This window comes from Patella vulgata, chromosome 1 (genome assembly GCF_932274485.2).
Source record: "Patella vulgata chromosome 1, xgPatVulg1.2, whole genome shotgun sequence".
NCBI lineage: Eukaryota > Metazoa > Mollusca > Gastropoda > Patellidae > Patella > Patella vulgata.
Genome location: NC_065879.2, coordinates 24,187,271 through 24,208,992, shown reverse-complemented (window position 1 = coordinate 24,208,992; position 21,722 = coordinate 24,187,271). Strand labels below are relative to the sequence as shown.

General features: G+C 38.2%; 1 long non-coding RNA gene across 1 annotated transcript; it reads right to left on the bottom strand.

Annotated features, from left to right (window-relative positions):
- Positions 1-5,618: 5,618 nt before the first annotated feature.
- LOC130012457 (uncharacterized) lies at positions 5,619-19,258 on the bottom strand. Its single transcript, XR_008787892.1, has 4 exons — positions 19,120-19,258; positions 8,834-8,924; positions 7,604-7,715; positions 5,619-6,548 (listed from the first exon to the last, which is right to left on the bottom strand). It is a non-coding gene; the product is annotated as an uncharacterized LOC130012457 (long non-coding RNA).
- Between the last annotated feature and the right edge of the window lie 2,464 nt (positions 19,259-21,722).

Sequence of the window (21,722 nt, the reverse complement as noted above, 5' to 3'; positions counted from 1 at the left end):
TTCTCGGGTTAGTGCTAGGTATTCATATATCTAGTTGATTTTATTTACTCAGGGTTAAGACTAGGGTTTGATATATTGTTCGCTTTTGGTTAGGGAGAGGACTGGTCTTATTTAGTCTAATTTACTGTGCACTAAAATGTCCAGATTTTTTTTATAGAATATGTAATTATAAGTTTCCGTTTGAAGACTTTCGGATGATTTTTCTGGAGATCAGTATAGTGTTTTCTGATTGTTTTGGATGCACTTGCTGCTGTTGCACTAAATGGGACTACAAAAGGTGTTCTTGCGCAAGCCGCATGACTATTCAAACCTATGTGTGTGTGTGTGTGTCTGTGTGTGTGTGTGTGTGAGGCGGGGGGGGGGGGGGCTATTTGTTTCCAACTTGTCAATCCAGATTTTTTCTCTTGTTAGCCTAAACGTTTTAATTTCTTCTGTAGTTTCAAAGTCGCTCTTAGTCTTTTCTGTTGGCGTGACATTGAGGTTAGAGGTATCATGATTTGGTTGGTTGAAGTGAATTGAGACCGGTTTGTCTTTTTTGGTGACCGGTGACTGTTTATTCTTTCAAGTGTATTTTCGATCTCCTCTACGTATTGTTTGTCACATTGTCCACATGAAATTAGACAAATTATGTAAGTTGGTCTAATACTGGAAATTGTGTGCCAGATGTTTTGTTATGGAAGTGGTCGGATATGTTTATGATTTTGCATGTTTGACATCTGGGGTGGCCACAAGTTTTGTTTTTATCTGCTGAATCCATATTGTTTGCTTCTTTGGCAGCAAGTTCTACAAATTGAAAACAAATGTTGCGACTGTTTAGGGCGTTAACCTTTTTTTTATTTAATTAATTCTGTAGTTTTGTAATCGAAGGTCAGCTTTAAACACGTAGATAGCATGTATATTTTTAGCATATATTATATTCAATGTTCCTAATAAAACTCAAGAAATTGTTAAATTTTTGGAAATTAATAAACCTGTTCATAATTGGTAAAATTACTCTTATGCATTCATTATTGCTATCACAACACTGTTACAATCTACCTGATATACTATTTTCCTAAAAATTGAAATATAAATGTCCAAATGTTAAAGACTAAATTTTGGTGTATATGGAAATTAGAGACACCCAATCTTACTCGAAAATTGCCGGATTCCCTGAAAAAAAAACACCCATGGGGAGCGCAGAAGACAAAAATGTATGGGTATCCCTTAACAACAGGTCGTCAGTTTAGCTGTCTGTTTGAGTGACGCAATGGACATGTGTTGTGTTGATCTAATGGCTAACGGTTGTGAGATTAAACGGCGGAATTAGAAGTTGGCAGGGGATAATCCAGAAATTTCCTTCGATATTTATAGTAAATGGAAATCGACTAACGACAAATACAAGCTGTTAATGGAGTCTCCCTCAATCTATTTACGTGATAAACACGAATGATTAAAATTAGAATAGTTCAACTATATTATCCAATCGCGCGGTTTGTATGAATGATATAGGTGAAACGCTGTCAACTCTTGCTATAATAATTCAAAAACAGATCATGAAAAATGAATGTTTATATTCCTAGTTTCAGTCAAATTACTCTATTCTGAGCGAAGTTATAAATTTTAGAGGCTTTGACAAGAAATAGCCTTAATTGTACCAACGCCACTGTAATAAAAGAAGTGACGATTTCAGACCTTCTATCGACAGCGGCGGCCATATTATCGTTTAACGCAGATAATGGGGTTTAGCCTTTTACTGTTATGCTCCGACTGAACTAATGAAGACGGCATACGTCACGCAGTGTGCTATGGGGAAAATTTACCCGTACAGCGGCACTACGGGTAAACGACTTATTCACTAAGCCACCGCGACTCCCTATATATATATATATATATATATATATATTATATGCCGATATTTAAATAGTGTACATAAAACCTGTTAATGTTTCATTACCATGAAGCCATCATAAATTATATACTATTATCTAAAAACAAGTATAAAACGTATTTAGAATAGTCAATTGGTATAATTCCTTTTTACGACCACTGCACTGATATTAACTGTACTGTATGTGAATAAATATCTTTACAAGAGAAAAAAAATCTTCCCAAAAAGGAAAAAGAGTACGGTAGGCAGGCAATGCTGAACGGGTAAAGAATTAATCTAAAATTGAAATTAGAAAACGATTTCAAATCAATATAGCCTTTTCCATTTTCGATCTTTTAGATCTTCGCATCGCCATCAAGGGGTGGGGGGTGGGGTGGATGACCGAATGGTTAGCACGTGCGTGCTGTATCATAAGGCCTGTCATTGAGTAAACTGGCGTGGTTTCGAATCCCCGGTGGTACGTGACAAGGAGTAGGGTCGCCTGTTAAACCTCGTGGGTTCCCCGGGTACTCCGGTTTCCTCCCACTGCTAAATACCCTTACGCGCAGCGAATTATTGAAATAAAATTAAACCATATGTTAGTCCCGAAATGACCTAGTTTGTGTTGAGTGGACGTTAACCCCCATCCCCCTCTCTCTCTTTCTCATCAAGGGATAATATCACCCACTTTGGGACGCCTGTACCATACAGACATATTTTCTGATGAATTTTCTTGGGATATTTTTTATTCACAGGCGTTAGAAACAGACAGTATAATCATTGCAAATATTGTAAACAGAAACCGATAAAGAGCTTGGTGAACGCGGGGGCTTTGATGGGCGATTGCAAACTCAAGTAGAACTAGGTTTCACGATCCGGAAGATCATGTCAACCAAGCATGTCATAACAAATACAGCTCAGCTACAGGCGTAGTTCGATACATTTCCCCTACGCGCAAGCGAATTAATGAAATAAAATTGAACCATATTTTAGTCCGGAAATGACCTAGTTTGTGTCGTGTGGACGTTAAACCTCATTTCTCTCTCTCGATACACTGATTGTTCTTTTATTATCAAACCTTTTTTTGTAAACAATGTTTCAAAATTTATGAAAAGGGATCAGGGAACGAGCATAGCGTATCAGGTCTGCTCAGTGCCGGACTGGTGAGCCGAAGGCCCACCTGTCAGGTCATTGACCAAGGCCCACACAAGTACCCGCCGAAGGCGTGTAACGAGCGAGGTCCGAGGGGGTCTTTGGGGCTCTCCCCCAGGAAAATTTTGAAAATTGACAACCGCAAACCCATTTTCCAGGCATTTCAAACCTAAGCAGAAGAAGGAAAACGTTTGATTTCCTGATACAATTAGATAACAGAAGACCTAAGAGCACTATCATTAGATGAATTTGAGAATTCTAGTACATATGTACACTTCTTCTTTTGTGTTGTCTGTCATTTTTTTCCTATCTTTTCTTTCTCCTGTCCTGTCTGTCTCCTGTCCTCTCCTTCCTTCTTTCTTTTCTTTCCTCCTCCTCTCCTTTCTTTCTCTTTTCTTTCTCTTTTTTCTTTTTTCTTTATAGGCTTAGGCCCACTTTTTTTTAATGAGTTTCGGTCCACCTGTCACGGACAGGTGGACAGATGGGCCCAGTCCGGCACTGGGTCTGCTATGTGCATTTTGTAAAATAATGGGGAAAATCATATAAAATAAATAAGTTATATACGCACTATTGATAACAAATGAAAGAAGAGGAAGTGCTATTTTATAACATTAATGTCACTATTTTACATTACATTATACTAACCACAGTTGAAATACGTGACGCTGACAATGTCTGTTCAACATAACTATAAGTTCTCCGTTATATACATTAACTAATTTAACAATTGGCATTATTATAACAGCGTTTAATTGTTCTCAAGTACGTTATAGGAATAACAATTTCAAGTACTCATACAGCCACAGGAAAATATTCAATTGAGCTTTCATTAATATCAATAAGTAATCTCCAATGAATAATTATTTACATTCATATTAACTGAGTATAATTGAAAGTTCAAAATGTGTAGTTTAACAATATCGTTAATTAAAATCATATCAAAATATATTTTCAGGCAATTTGTCTGCTCTTCGAAAATAACTACCATTCAATCCCAACTCAACATGAAAACTTTTTACATATAATATATATATTTAGATCTATATAATGTTAATGTGATATACAATTATTTATATTGTCCAGATTAAAAGTATGATTAAATACAATTATAGAGTATAAACCACCTAAATTTAGGTAATAAATGGGGATGCATTAAGAGTTAGCGGAAAACCTATTTTATTCATTTTTCATTTAATTCAGGCACATAAATGATTAGTACATAATATGACGTCGTGGGAGGCCCTGTTAACCACTGCAAATAAAGTTTACAACAGAATGTCAATACAAGATAATGAATAAAGTATCATCTAATGTGTTACATTTGGCTAAAGCCCACATTTGTTGGCCGAACAATGTTTTCCGACAAAAGTTTGTCGGTGTATGTTGGATTTCATATGACAATAACATCGGTCTCTTTTGAACAAATGCTGGTCGGTTGTGTTGAACATTCTTCGTTTGCGGGAAATTTTAAAATATATAAAACATTTGTTAGTCGGTCTACAGAGGGCTTTATGCAACAATATAGATATCATATACGCACAGACCAATCAATCATCCATTGTAGTAGTTGCAAGTTATGAAATAAAATGGGGTTTAACGTCCTACTTTTCTACTCCATCCAGATTTTGTCCGGACAGTGGCGAAATGGCCTACTCTTATTCTGAATTCAGATGGGACAAAAAACCGAGGTCCAGGGTACACATTGGCGTGCATTTAAAAGAACCCCATGTAGATGAAATTGAAAGAGAGAGAGAGAGAAATGGGGTTTAACGTCCACTCGACACAAACTAGGTCCTTTCGAGACTAACACATGGTTCAATTTTATTTCAATAATTCGTTTGCGCATAGGGGTCTTTAGCAGTGGGAGGAAACCGGAGGACCCGGAGAAAACCCACGAGGTTGACAGGCGACCCTACTCCTTGTCACGTACAACCGGGGATTCGAAACCACGCCAGTTGACTCAATGACAGGCCCTATGATACGAAATTCAAAGAAGAGTAACAGGAAACGCCGCTGTCGGACAAAATTTCTTTCTTCATGTTGGTTTAGCAGTTACACGTTAAACTCCATTTTATTTTATTTCCATGAAGGCAAAGTCAGGATGGGTAATGACACGTATATCAGTTAAAATAGCATGGGGTTTTAGCGTCTGGTAATTTTTATTTCAATATCTACGTGTGCAATGCGGTGCGAGACATGTTCCCCGACAGAGGCTATTCCGGCTAATATCGTTAACTTTCCTTTTATAAAGGTATTATGATTTAAATCTGTGCAGCTTTAGCAGTTTATTTGCAGCGGACAGGGGAATTAGATTCTCATTAGACATCCCTGTTCAGCTCATTACCCTACTTATTCTTTAACCTTTGATTTGATTAAGGATAAATGAATCACTGAACTATTTTTACACCCAACGGAACACATCCTATATAAAAGTAACGGTTAATGACTTGGAAAGATATAAGATGGAAACCTACATTAAATGGCACCTGAAAAAACATAAAATATAAAGTATGGGGTGGGGAAGGAGAGGTCACAATTAAATGGCATCTGTGACAGCATAAACACTATATAGAGTATGGCTTGGGATGGGCAGCACAGATACATCAATTCATTAGGAAAGGGTGAAATCAAGATCATTTTATAGTAAATAGGAATATGTCAAGATTATAAATAACGCAATAGCGAAGAGAAATCGAGTGTTCTAGAAATAGTGAGATACCTACAGAGACGTAAAGAACTAAAAAAAAAAAAAAAGTTCATCATAATAATCTACGTTATTCAGTCATAGATCACCTGCACATTTGAGTGTAGGCAGACAAAAGTGTAATATTATTATACGAAACGAAATAGAGTTCTGAATATTAATCAGATGAGGTTTTCTAAAGATCGATGCCACAGTGGACTTTATCTTAGTGACTGGGACGTGTACAGGAATTTGAGCAGAGGAGGTCCAGATCCCATTTTTGGAGACACGCCTGTGGGAGCAGTCTTACCCAACACAAAGTTAATGGAGATTTGAAACACAAAACCAAGTTAAGATGAGCCATAGAACAATCGCAGCAGCTTTTCATTTGGGTGAAAAATAAAAGTGTCAATGTATTCAATTGTTTTGTTGGGTCGATATATTATTTTATAATTAAGATTGGAAAAATATTTTTTTTCATATTTAAACTTTCAAATACGATATTAAAACAGATACATCGACCGACTTCCGCTTCCCATGCCAGAATGAAAATTTAATGGTACAGAAGGCAACTTGGTTGTAATCGAAAGTTTAGCGCTACATAACGAAGAAGATACGTCCTTTATATATTTCTAGCAAACGACCCCGGTACTTTTGAATATTAGAACACTGCATACGGTAGACATCTCACACTATACCGTCTACGTAGAAAGAGTCTTAATTCACTTGTGTGATCTTTGTAAACATTGCATACTGGAACATGGAATGTTTTCATTATAGGTTTTCACAAATTGATAACAGCAATTCTCATAGATCTTGATAAAACACCCTCTTTCCTTCACTGACGCATCCCGGTAGCCCATTCTGAAAAATAAAATAAATCATAAAGATAAACAAAAACAAAAAATTATTGGCTGGATTAATTGGCCTCGATGTTTGTGGATAGAAAATGGTTATTATCGTTCATATGGCAACAGACGATAACTAGAAATTAAAGATGGCGGCGTGAAATCAACAAGAACTATTGTGAAGTCCGGAATGGCCATAACCAACGGTAGGATTGATCGATTTGATTGCAATCTGAACCAAAATGTTTTTGGGGGAAAGTTTAAACTAAGGAATATCGCACATTATAGGGATTACATACAAATTATACTCTTCAAAAAAAAAGTAGGGCATATTGAAATGCCAATAGCTATGCAGGTTGTGATATGATAAATAGTCATGGACATTTAACCTGCTTTGAGAGTATGTTCACAGATGATGAACACTTATCGCCCCAACAGAACCACTGAGCTTCATGTGCGACACACAATAGCGCCATACACGTGGGAGGGGTTCATTGTCAAATTTGACACTTCAAGGAAGGGTTGATGAACACTGCCGCTTGCTGGTTTATCCTATCCATGTGTGCTTTCTTGCATAAGATTTACAGTTTAGCGTATCTTTGCTTTAGTGTGTTACATTTAATTTGATCGGGAGACGTGTTTGTCGACGTCAACGTCAACGTCAACCGACAACACTGCAGGAATTGGCCGTGGCACTGCAAGAGAAGTGGGACGGTTGATTAGGAGCATGCCACGGCGAATTGCTGAAAGTCAGAGGATTGGTGGAGCAATTACTCATTATCAGTGACATTAAGACAAAAAATCAAAAACGTCCATTTTCACTTTTGACAGTGTATCTCTTTGCGAGTGAAAAAGGGCCGTCGGATAAGCCGCCCATATGAACTGTTTATGTTCATGTGTAGGCAATTGACCTGTTATTAACATACACTGGTTACCTCTAATAAAAACAGCAGTGAATTTCCGCAGTTTTGTATTGTTTCTGAATATCCCCTACTTTTTTTTGAAGAGTATATAATTGATCAACTGTTCAATATACAAAAAAACTGTCCCAAAGTAAAATAAAATACTTACCCACAACAAATCCAGTATTCTTTAGAGCACATACATTCTTTACACGTTCTACTTAATACTCTTGTTTCATTTATTCTTAATTTTACACCTCCAATTTCACAAAAATTCTTTCCTGAAAATATCAATATGAAATATACAATTCTTCATATCGAAATTCAATGAAATCGAGCGGTAAAGAAAAAACAAACCAGGGGCGGATTGGGGCTGGGAACCACCCGGGCTCCCGTGTCGGAGCGGCCCCTTTTACGGACCGCGGTGTCCGGGTCCGGGGCTTTCCCCCGGGAAAATTTTGGAAAATGAACCCCAAATATGCGATTTGGTGGCATATCTGATTATAATATCTGTCAAATAATATATCTCATAAATCGATTAATTTAGGCCAAAACCCCGACCTGCAAGTAATTTACAACCATCAACCTGTGAAATTATCGTATCGTCATATTATTAATTAACGTATTATCATTGTATCGTCAAGATTCAAGAGAATTTAACTGGTTAAAAAACACCAGCCTCAGGAAATCGTCTCGCACTCATATTCAGCCAGCCAACCAGCTATCATCAAATTTTGCCGAGACCTTAAATTTGAATTTTTTTTTGAGTTACGAACCATCGGCAGACGTTTCTGGCGTATCCCCACAAACAGGGTGCAGGTGACTTAATAATTAGTAAATTTGCGGGCGACAGTGTCGAGTGAATCCGATGAAATTTTCGGATGAAATTTGGAATGCCCACACCCAGCACACCCGGCCCAGAAAGTCTATTATACCAGGCCATTCCAGACTCCAGTGATGGCGTGGCGGCTTGTTAAAGCCACCGGCCACATACAACATGATCATCATCGCTCCATGGCCGGTCCAATACCCCCCCCCCCCCCCCATAGGTTTTTTAGGCGAATTGGACAGAATTATTTTTTTCACTTTTTGTCCGACCGGCACTTCGGGCGGCCCAATCCGCCCCTGCATCTGACTTCTAAAGCGCATAATCTTACAGGGAATTCGTGAGAAACTGAAAATGAGCTATAAAAGGAAACCGGGAAAGAAACCGACAGTTATACTATATGACCTGCCTTGTTAATTAGCATTCCACGAAAGATCCCGCAAACAACAATGTATTATTAAAATACTTAAAGCACTGTGACAAACAAAAGTCATCTGTGTGATTGATGTCATAGCGCGTGCAAAAATAAACTTAGAGAGCGACTATAATTCGTACTTATATACATATACATACCTCCATTTAATCCAATATCGCAGTCACTCCAAACTCCCGCCAGCAAAACTACACATACAACTAATAGTACTAGGCAACACGTGGACGTCATCTGTAATTACAGGAAAAAGGAAGAGTACCGAGTGTTAATTACTGCGGCAGAAATCAATAAAATGCTGTCAGTTTTATAAGTATTCAAATGGACACAGAAGCCCAATAAATTCCAACATCTGGTTAGGTTACCAATAAAATCTTACATCTGTTTACGTTACCAATAAATTCCTACACCTGGTTAAGTTACCAATAATAATACATTCCTACACCTGGTTACGTTACCAATAAATTCCTACATCTGGTCCCGGTTTCACAAAACATTCTCAGACTTAAGAATTTACTCAAAATTGTTCACCTTATTTTAACTAAGATATAGCCCTTTATTAGACGTTTATTGTTTCAGTGTATCAAATACATCAATAAGAAACTATGTGCAACTGTTTGTGTTTCTGGATTAAAGATATTTCTTATAAACAGTGATTGAAAGTTGAGTTAATTCTTAACTTAATTCTGAGAATGCCTTGTGAAACTGGCACCTGGTTACGCATCCATTGTTGGATTGGCTTTTGATACTTGAGCTTTTGAAGGAGTGTGTCTATTCTCCCCGTTTAATTAAATCTATCCCAAATACAGCAACATGACAGCCCTTGGTTTACTCTGGGGTCTTCCCTAAAACTTTGGACAGTGATTTAATAGACCAGGAGCCCAGAGAGTCAACCTAGCTGAAAAGTATATCCATTTTCACCTATATGGTATCAATGCATGTATAACTGGTATCATCAGAATGTAAGTCTGTCGGGTTTCTGGTGGTGGTCATTCATGATTCCTGTGGTGGTACTAAACAACTCCAAAGCTGTTTTAGGTGGTACAGACTTCAGCTAATCTAGCCTAGCTATGGCCTGGAAATTAGATAACTCTTGTCAGGGATACAAATGTCTGGCAATTACATAGCTCTGTCAGGGGTACCCCACCACTAGAAATGTCTGTCAGAGTGTTTTTGTAACACCTGAAGATGTACGGTACACTGCAGTAAGATTTTCGTGTGGTACACTTTTGAGCTAATCTAGCCTAGTTGGGGAGCATGGCATTTTGGACGTGGAATACCACACCCACCACCCAAAACCCGACAGACTTACATCATGCATTGGTACCATATAGGAGAAAATTGATACACTTTTCAGCTAGGTTACCCCCCTGGGCTCCCGCTCTATAAGGTATAATAACGATGAAAGTATTGTTTGTCTCTAAACAGTAATGTTTACATTGTATCCGTGCTGATTGCCTCGTTTGTCACGCAATTAGTTTCTCTGCAATATTCTGCTATGCATTGGTTAATTGGGCATAATTTTCGGCCCGGTTTTAGTAAATGTTCACGATTTTGACGCGAAGAATAACAAGGTTGCAAGATGGGTGACGTATATATATTTCAGTTTTAATATACTACTCCCAGTTTGAGTTATTACACGGCTTCTATGAACCTCCTAGTGCATGCTTTTTGGCAAAAGACGTTGCCACATGCAGCCCCATCGCCGGCTCAACCCAATAGCGGAATCAATGATGCAGTCGTCAAATGGTTCATAGTGATCCGATATATTTGAAATCCCATATCTAGAATACGACTAGACCTAAAAAAGCCTTATTGGCAACATTTTTTTTTTTGCTTACTTTATCATAATTGCCTTAATCCCGATTCCATTTTGCCCTGTTAAGAAATTCTTGACTCTTGGAATATTTCCTTGAAGGACATTATCCCACAATCAATAGTTAATAACTTTGGTGTGGATTAATTTTAATTTAATCATATTTGTAAATGTTAACCACTTTACAGCATATTTTAAATTAAAAGATAATAATTATCACTTTACGGGCGAGATTGGCGACAATGGAAGTGTCAAGGTCATTTCGATTGTTTTAAAACGTTAGATTGTTGTAAACATGTTTATCAAAATTTATTGAATCAGTGAATATAGGTCTAGGTCACGTCTAGGTTTCAATCCCAGTATAGGCCAATAAATTTGCTCGGGGTTTTCTATCGTTCTTGCTCCTTGTCAGTGGTGCTGGTTGGAAAAAGAGCTTCTATACGTTCGGATGGGACGAAGTTCCGTGTACACATTGTCATGCGCATAAAAGCAACCCCGACATTTGGAGTAGGACATAAAACCCCATTTTATTCCATTTCAACAATTTAATATTTATGTATCTGTCCAGAATGGAGTTACATGATTGGTGTACGACATATGACGTTTCGTTTAGACATTTATGGGGGAGGTAGAAAGCCTCGGGGATGTAAAATGATTATTACATTAAATTACACAACGTTATAGCCGTTTTTTGTTTCCTCCATTTTTCTTTTCACGGGAGTATGTTTGGCGATGGTGGGAGAGGTCCAGCCTAAAAAGGTATATATTATTTCGGAGCCAATATATAGTATATTTCCTTTGCTGGTGAAATAGTCCAGAGAACCCAGAAAGCTCAGTGTGATGTGAATGTTCCTGGCCGTGTAGTTACATACATACACAGGCGAGTGGAGTGAGTCAAAATGGCATTAATGGTTCGCACGTTTGTTTGTTCCAACAAAATGCCCCCCTTGAACCCCCACCTTAGATACACACCTGCACCACCTCAGAGCAACGTCACGTAATCCACCTCAGAAAATCGTCTTTGATTTCGCTTAACTGTTGCATAAGCACACATGCACTGCCACGTCTCCGTAAATACAATGGGGATAAATTTGTTTAGTAGAAATTGATTAATTTAATCAATTATCAATAGTACAAGGTCCAACAATAAAAACAATAAAAAAAACAAACAATGGTACAGAATACAGGCCCGTAAGAAAGGGGCGAAGCCCCCCCCCCACCGCGAAAAAAATTTTCGTCCATAAAAAATAGATATACATTGTCCTTTAATATTACAGCACCCCCGAGAACACCCCCCCCCCCCGACAGAATAATACAATAAACATAAATTTGTTAACGAGAAAAAACGGTTATGTCAATGGATTATCATAATAGTACAAGGTCCAACAATAACAAAAACCCAAAACAATGATACACCACATAATTGACATAAATTATATTTAAAGAGACATACAGTTGTATAAAATCATAGGGAGCCACGGTGGCTAGTTGGTTAAGACGCTGGTTTCCCCTTGTCAGTGGTGCAGAACGGAGGGCCTGACAAGGACAGCTGCCTAGTCCTTTCGGATGAGACGAAAAACCGAGGTCCCGTGTATATATTGGAATGCACGTAAAAGATCCCCTGGCAGTTGGAATTCGATATAAGAGTAGTCGATAGTGCCGCTGTCCGGGCAAAATTTCCCTCATAGCACACTTGTATGGCGTATGTCCGTCTTCATTAGCCCAGTATAGGAGCAGAACAGTAGGACGTTAAACCCCATTTCATTTCATTTCTGTATAAAATCATAGAGATCTCTGCCTGTTTGTAAAAAAAACCAAAAAACAAATTCGATTTGCCGTAATATGCATTGAAATTAGATTGATGTAATACATATTTTGGACTTTCTAAATCGAATATACATAAATGTGATTTTATGATTGGTATTCGTACATCTCTATACAAATACCATTTATACCGTCTATTAAATTTAATAGTTTTAGCTTTTATTGTCTTGTTTTGATACCTGAACTTATTAAGAAAGGTCAGCGAAAGATAACGAGACAATACAAAACACCATCTTTGAGTATCACACGAGTTCATTATTATTCGGGTATACATATGGAACGGTAAACCGAGGTATATCATTAGTAGCACATTAAAGATGCTGGACAAGATTTCCCTCAATAGCACTGCATAGCGTCTGTCCGCCTTGATGCAGGAAAGCATCCTAAGATGTTCAAAACCATTTCATTTCATTTTTGCAAATTTACTACAGTCTCATATTGTTCGGCATTCAAGTGTCACCAATGTCCAGTTGCCCTGTGTTGGCCAACCATTTATTTTTTTATTCGAAATCAGTTATTTAAATCTAAGGAAGGTTATCCCTTTAGCCTAAGTTAAAGAGGGTCTCTTTCTATATTCTTACAAAACATGGGTTATAGCCCCTTCAAACATAACGAAGACCTCGTTACGCACTAACTAAGCGCAAAAATTCTATAGAGCGTAGTGATGTCGAGGTGAAATGCAGACACCTTCAAGTGTGAAGGCAACTACACTCTCAGTCAGTGGCGGCGCCAGCTGCCGGTGGTTGGGGGGGGGGGGGCAAAGCTGGGGCAAAGTCCAAGGTTAAGGAGGCAAAAGCACGAGCTTCAACTACGGGTAGGGGGGCCTCCCCCAGAAATTTTTAGAAAAACATACTGCCGGGAATGCAGTCTGGCAGTATTTCAGGCACTGATCGTTGAGATAAAGAGTCAAACGACCGAAACCCACTCACGAGCGCCAAAGTAGGGAGGGTATGGGGGACCTGTCTGACAGTATTTAGGCACCGATTGTCGAGATAGAGCTGATCAGATACCATCTGTCGCCTGATCACTAAGCTATCCGACCCAAGAGAGGAAAGTGTCAAATGAACGGACCTGCGAACCTCAAGGGAAATGTCAAACGAACGGAGTGAGTGTATCAAGTGAATGCATATTCTCGCCGCTTTGAACCTATATACATAAAAACTTTGAGGATCGTAAAAAGCACTTCTCAAGTGGTTCACGTGTTATTGTTTATAGTAGGTTTACAGCAGGATGGGCTTGGTAAGAAATCACTGAGACTCTACAACATGCAAGTCTATGACTGATTGGGGATGTGGGATTTAATCACCGTAGAAGGTATTGATTACCGAAACATATCACAAATAATTTTTTTTTATTTTCCAAAATTATGGGGGGGGGGGGCAAACAGAGGGCAGACCAGATTTATGTGGGGGCAAACGCCCCCCCCCCTTGCCCCCTCTTGGCGCCGCCACTGCTCTCAGTTCGCGCAAAATCGCGACTATGCGTACCATGTTCCACACCAACCACACTCTTCGTACGCTGACAAAGACCTCGCTACGTCCATGCCACTCTCAGTCACAATCGTGGTCATGAGGGTATAATGAACACCGTCAGCCGATCATCGTTTAGCAAAGTTCTAAGGGGACTCGGTTGAAGCACCACCCTTTGTTAAATGAATGCATTAAACTATTATATCGTGTAATATGGCGCCCAGAAGTCTACAGTCATTCGGCAAATTGTGTTTTTCTTGTGTGTGTCAAAATTAGTCGTGTGTCCACCCTTTCCTATTGACATTTTATTTTGATAGTTCTGGTTCTGTCATGAACACAATTTTTAATTTAGAACGGAGTACGAACGGAGGCGCCTAATAGTTTTTTTAAAAGTCAATTCTGTTAACTATATCAGTCATCTCTATTTAAGTATTGTGTGTCTGTAGAAATATTTGGACCATGACCGTTAAAGATTTGTCAATTTATTGCGTTCGTTATGTGAACTACTCAACTGAGAAACGAGTATTTGTGATGAAATTGAGTTTAAAATACCCGATTTCTTCTACATCGCCGTTAACATTAAATATGATATCAATAATATGATCTCAAAATTGACCTTCCCTACTTAGATGACAATCATTTATGTCTGATGAGATAATTGCCACATCATCACAAAATCTGCATCGATATTTTCTATCGTTTCAAACAAACATTCCCTTATATCACTCTTTAAAGTGCATAAATATCCAAGTGCAACGTCATCATCTTTTCGGCGAATGCTCAATAGTCCGCGAGTGCACTAGTCCGCCGATATCTATTATTGTCATTTTTTCGATTGAAAAATCGAACTCTGACAATAATACTAACGCATCCACCCTAACAATGAAATGTAACACATCCTCGCTGACAATGAAATAATGCACCCACCCTGACAATGACATAACACACCCACCCTGACAATGACATAACACACCCACCCCGACAATGACATAATGCACCCACTCTGACATAATGCAACCAACCTAACAATGAAATGTAACAACACACCTACGTTGGCAATGAAACGTAACGGCGCACCCACCCTGACAATGACATCACGCACACACCCTGACAATGGCATAACATACCCACCCTCAAAATGAAATGTAACGCACCCACACTGACAAAATAGGCACCGATCTTGGGTATTTGAATTTAGGTTTTATCATCCGCTGTATTATGATTTATGTGATATCCATATATGTCTTGCATTTTTCAAACCCTGGTAGCTGTTTCGATTGATCGATATCTTCTAATATTCGCTGGTTCTTTTGATACCCATGTAACAATATTTTGACTTCCCGGTCTGATCGTGACCTTTGACCATGACAAAACATGACCTAAAACGGCGGACTAGTGCACCCGCGGACTAGTGGACCCCTTTCATATTTTCCTGTTTGATGTTTCTTTTTTCGACAACGAACATCTAAAATCAGTGTAAGCTATTTGTAGAGCATTTTTATGTTGTCAATGTAAACAAACTGGATTTCAGTTTACGGCTGTATTCCCGTGGCGGCAATTAGCTAACCGATGGCGTACCTTTATTGTCCGATGAAATATCATATAAATTATTCATGTTTCGTAAAATTATCAGTAGTATTGTGTGGGAGAATAACTAGTTACTGTTGATATTGATTAAGTATACAATGATGATTAAAATCGCAATGGCACATTAAATCGTCCGCCCACGCGCCGCCCACACCACCACTCCTAAATAAGACATTAAAGGGACAATAACACTCTTGCTGGCTTGACAGCTCCAGAAAATAAAAAATAGCCTTATTCTAAGTACTAGATGTGTTAGTGTCTTACCTGTTGTGTAAATTATCCATTAAATCCTATTTTACTTGTCCAGAGGATTCAAAAATATTTTTAAACCCAAGTCGCGTTTGAAAAGCTTCACGTCAGGACTTTCAAATCATTTAGTTGAATTTTTCCATTTTTTTAAATTAGGTGTGTTACGATGAAATTTGTATCATCAATTAATTAGAATATTGTAAAATAGTACAATTTGTTGACCAGAATAAAGATTGGGACATATTATTCAGTTACAACAAGAGTGGTATTGAGCCTTTAAGCACCAAGTAGAATGTTTGAGCCGAAATTACTCCTGCCCTTCCAACTCTCTCTCTCTCTCTCTAGGATTGTTCTGTATTTGTACTAGACACCTATCATATAATATTTCCTAATAATAGAATCTTCTATATCCAGAAAAGGAAAATATTTTACAAAGGTAAATGGGATATTGTTTTACACCATCTTGTGTTTAAAGATGGGTTCCCGCGTACAAACTGGGTGATTTAATGGTATATAGGGACTAAAAACATATTCAAACTAATTAATTTGTCATAATTTTGCTTCAAATCCTTCTCAAACATTGTAATTTCGAAGGAATGTCCTGCTATAAAAATTCAATCAAACCAGGTCATGTTTACGTCACGTGACTTACCTCTCTTGGAAGTCAGAGGAGAATTCATTGCATACATAAGACGATGTTGTCTTTAATTGCTTACTATTTATTACAAATATCGAATCCTAATTAAATTCTCGGATTATCCACTACCCGCGTCTTTTCCCGTCATTTTTATCTCAGAATGTGTTGTACGTCTAACTCTTCATAAAGTTTATCAACTTTTACATCAAGCGCTCAATGTTCGCGTGTGACCTTTGACATCACGCGTGCAGAAATTCCTAATCGTCGGGCTGTTGATTAGGGGAACCCTTACATTTTGTCCTGTATACGCTCCATGAGTCTTTTTCGGGGAATCCAGTATTTTTCTAGTAAGATTGGATATCTCTACTTTCCATATATACCAAAATTACCATACTTTTATTGGAAATAACCACCCGATAAATACTTTTCTGGGAACGCATCTTTAAATTACAGAGGATAGAATTAGAATATTTCCGCCGAGTTTGGTCGTTTAATTGGCTGAAAAATTCAGATAAATTAAAATTTCAATCAATAAATCTTATAGCAAAAAACTGGTCGAAATCAACCAAGCCCATTAATTGATAGGGAAGCTGAAATTCGATTAATCCAATTTTTTAACTACCTGCAAGGTCTGTGGGTCTAGACGTATATACCATTCTTTTCCGATTGATTTAAAAACTATGTACATCGACGATTAATTTGTGGCGGTTTTCCATCACCAACGAATAACCATTGATCATTACATTACCCCTGATGTTTCAGTGGTAATAATAAGTAATCACTGGAAGGACAATGTATTTCTAGGCCTCCGTCCTGCACCACTAACAAGGGGGAGAAACCGCGCTGGGAAATCTCGAGCGACTTGCTCGGCTGACATTGGGAGGGAACCTGAGAGTTCCTGGTTAACGAGAATCTTACTCACTGAGCCACCGCGGCTCCACGCGTGAGCGAATAAAATGAAATGCAATTTTAAGTATAGTTTAAAGTCCCACTGTTCTACAGTCATACAGTTTGCTATGAGGAAAATTTGGGGAATTTGGTCGTTTTAATTCGGGATTCATTTTACTCGTTACAATAATTACGATCAAAATGACGATTAAAAACGTAACGTAGAAGGATTATTTTACACAGGCTGCATAAGCAAATACTGTATGTATTATTTTGCATGCATATATAGTTTTACTAAGATATTTGCTCGATGTTTTTCATATCTTGGATTGTTTCGTATACACATTAGCAGTACTATCAATATATTGGAATCATTCCTTAGTTTTATCACACCACATCTATCTGATATTCCTGGAAGCGGACCTGTTTAAAGATGTAAAAAGAATAAAGGTTTCTTTTGGGTGATGATCACGCTGTATTTGAAAGACGATATACCAGTTTCCCCACTAACCGACCGGCACTCGACACTGTTGTTCATCTAGCAGTTCTAAGAGTTTGCTTTTGAATCGAAATAAAATGAAATGGGGTTTAACGTCCTACTGTTCTGCTCCTATGCTGGGCTAATGAAGACGGGCATACGCCATACAGTGTGCTATGAGGGAAATTTTGCCCGAGCAGCGGCACTATCGCCTACGCTTATATCGAATTCCAACTTCCAAGTGATCTTTTACGTGCATTCCAATGTATACATACACGGGACCTCGGTTTTTCGTCTCATCCGAGGGACTAGACAGCTGTCCTTGTCAGCTCCTCTGTTCTGCATCACTGACAAGGGGGAACCACGCCGGAAAATCTGGATGAACTTTCTCGGCCAATGCAGGGATCGAACACCCGACCTCCAGGCTAGCGAGCCAGCGTCATACCCACTTAGCCACGTGATCCCCACTCGAAATTGTCAATCTTTTCACAAGGGCATTTCATCTTGGTGTTCCCCTTCTTTGGGGCTACGCTCTTCGAAAAATTCTAATATTCCGCCAATTGAAGTACGACGTCATAGTATGAAGTACGCTTTTTGCATTCTAGGGCGGCTAGGCTGCCTTTAACATTGGGTATGACCAATTGTAATGGATTTTTATAGTTATGTATTGTAACAATGTCGTTAGCATCGGTTTTCAGAATTTCGGTTAATTGTTTTCTTGGAAATGTCTCAAGTTAACTTTCCCACAGATGATGAGGAAATTTGACTTAAGAAGAAGGAAGTATATAATTCTTAAGTCGAAATAATCCTAATAATATTTTCCCGAATTTTAACAATGACGTCTTTAACGACCTGTCTGGTATTTCCTTAAGTCGCATTTGCCACGGATGATAAGTATACCCGTCTGTAGTCCTTCGGATGAGACGAAAAACCGAGGTCCCGTGTATACATTGGAATGCACGTAAAAGATCCCTTGGCAGTTGGAATTCGATATAAGAGTAGGCGATAGTGCCGCTGCCCGGGCAAAATTTCCCTCATAGCACACTGTATGGCGTATGCCCGTCTTCATTAGCCCAGTATAGGAGCAGAACAGTAGGACGTTAAACCTCATTTTATTTATACCCGTCTGAATAGACAAACTGCACAGACATTACACGCAATAACAGACAAACATATATTTCATATCAAGTACATGGGTCCGCAATGTCTTTCAAAATCATTATAAACACATACGTAAAAACAAATACACTGATGAAAATAGAATAACAGGAAACATCAATACCAAGGAAAAAAATAATGCGAAGAATGTAAATGATCTGTTAAGTTGCATTAATATCAAAATCGATTTTAATATTTAATTTATTACCGTATTTAAGTTCTAATTAAATTGCAATATTTTCATGTCGCACATATATTTACAACAATTATATAAAAATCTGATATATGATAAAAAATTAAATAAAATATATATATGTACTTACCGTATATAGATCCAACCCTGTTGGTTCGCAGTTGTCAGTGTGTCCTTGTTCTATGACTAGATGAGTAGTTAGGAATTACTAGAGTTACGTCCTTATATAGCGGTTAGTCTAACAAACTACGTGCGCAATCAATGTTTAATATCTTGATATCTAGATATGTTTAATTAATGATAGGATGTAAACTGCGTAGCTGTGTATTTTATGGACAGTTTGTCGTGGCTATCCACACCTACAAAATGACAAAGGCAACGCCTCTCGAATTCATACTTTTATCTTTTGTATAAGTCCGGATATGGGAATTTAACCAGTGTGGAGTGCCTACAACACGAAGTGTTTTGCGCTCCCCTCCCTGCATGCATTGGTTTTGCACGACACTCATCATTACCCCTGGTTGGTACAGACAAGTAGGACGTTAAACCCTATTTTATTTCCGATCATTACTAATATTGGTTACAGACTGATTCCGCTATAATTGTTAACATATATAATACATTCTTGGTATGCTAGTCTCTAAATATTCATAGTACAGCGTCAACACCCATTTCCTGTATTAAAATATGTCGTCGTTTTTTTTGCTGATCTATGTACGGTTCCGAGAGATTCAGACATAGCTATCATTTCGCTATGTATTTTTTTATTTATTTTTATTTTTTTATTTTTTGGGGTTTTTTGTTGTTGTTTTTTTGGTATAATTATTGCGCACATTATCGGGTGGAAAACGTAGTTAATGCGTCAGTTTGGCAGATGCGGGGTAAAATATAGTCAGGCGATGAAGGGAATTACAGTTTTTTTTTATTATTAAACACGCTTCATATCTTTGTCTAGTTGGTCTGAAATTGTATTTTGCATTATAAAGATATAAAAAGACTGAAGTTATTATGTCATGAGGCCAAGAAAAAAATACCTATGTTTACGTTTACTTGCACACACCAAATATTATTTCTATTTCTTTCATGGGGTTTGAATTATTTATTTCCTAGCTTAAAGAGGCGAGAGAGAGAGAGAGAGAGAGAGAGAGAGAGAAATTCGGTTTAACGTCCACTCGACACAAACTAGGTCATTTCGGGACTAACATATGGTTTAATTTTTATTTCAATAATTCGCTTGCGCGTAGGGGTCGACAGTGGAAAACTATAACGGTTCATTGTATCATTATATCTATGTAAGATTTTCAACTTTGACATAATATAGTCCACAAAAAAATCAAGTTTTATTTTTGTTCCAAATCAAAGTGTCCAAGCCATTTTAAAATGCAGCTGTTAGTTCAGAAACATAACTCTGCAACAGAAAAAGGCTATAAAAGACCTTCGCAGTGATCCAAAGATAACCATTGTAGCTGCTGACAAGGGTAAGGCAACAGTAGTGATGAACACAGATGAATACCAGACCCTTGTGAAAGACCTACTCAATGATACCTCAACCTACCGACGCCTTAGGAAAGACCCTACCAATAACCATGTTAAAGATTATGCTAAGCTTTTGAAATCACTCTGTTAAGAGGAGAAGATCACCGACAACATCCATAACAGACTGAAACCAGACCACCCCTGTTCACCATACGCTAGAGCATCAATAAAGATCCACAAAGATCCAATTAAAGCCAGACTCCTGATATGCTCCATAGACTCAGTTTATTACAATACTGCCAAGTATCTTTCAAAATTACTCTCACCACTAGGGAAAATGGCAGATTCGTTCATTAAAGACTCCACTGAATTTTGCGCCCAACTCAAAGAGATAAGAAACCCAGGGAAAATGCTCTCGTACGATGTTATTGATCTATTTACCAATGTGCCAAGAGAAGATGCCCTCAAAGTCCTAGAAACCCGCATCCGCCAACTCTCTACGCCACTGGAAACATCTTTACAAGTCGATACCATCATCTGTCTAATCAAGCAATGCCTGGAATCTACATACTTCACATGGGGAGACAACTATTACCAACAGATCCATGGGTTACCAATGGGCAGTCCCTTATCCCCCCTGATAGCAGAAATTTTCATGACGTCACTGGAAGAAATAGCCATTGAAACCGCACCATTCCAACCCTTATTCTGGTCTCGTAAGGTTGACGACGTAGTTGTCATGATGAAAGAACAAGATGATGCGGGTATCCTACTACACCATTTGAACAACCAACACCCAAGGATCAAGTTCACCATGGAGAATGAAACCAGCAACAGTCTTCCTTTCCTAGACATACTAGTTAAAAGAAAGGACTCTAAAATAATTACCTCAGTATACAGAAAGCCAACCCACACGGACCAGTATATTCATTATAAATCAAACCACCCTAACAGCACTAAGGCAGCCGTCGTCGCCACCCTAACAAAAAGAGCCAAAAACATTTGTGACCCTGAAACACTCCCCCACGAAGTACAACACCTTACAGACGTTTTCACCAAACACAATGGGTATCAGCTACAGATGGTCAAAAAGATTATTAATTCCACACTATCCGACCTACCAAAACCAGATAAACTAAAACCTGTTAAAGCCCCTATACGAGTGTTTATACCCTTCCACGGAAACATCTCCCACCAAATTAGAAGATTATTAAAACAAGAAGCGCAGATAGAAACCACATATCTCAAAGGCAAGAC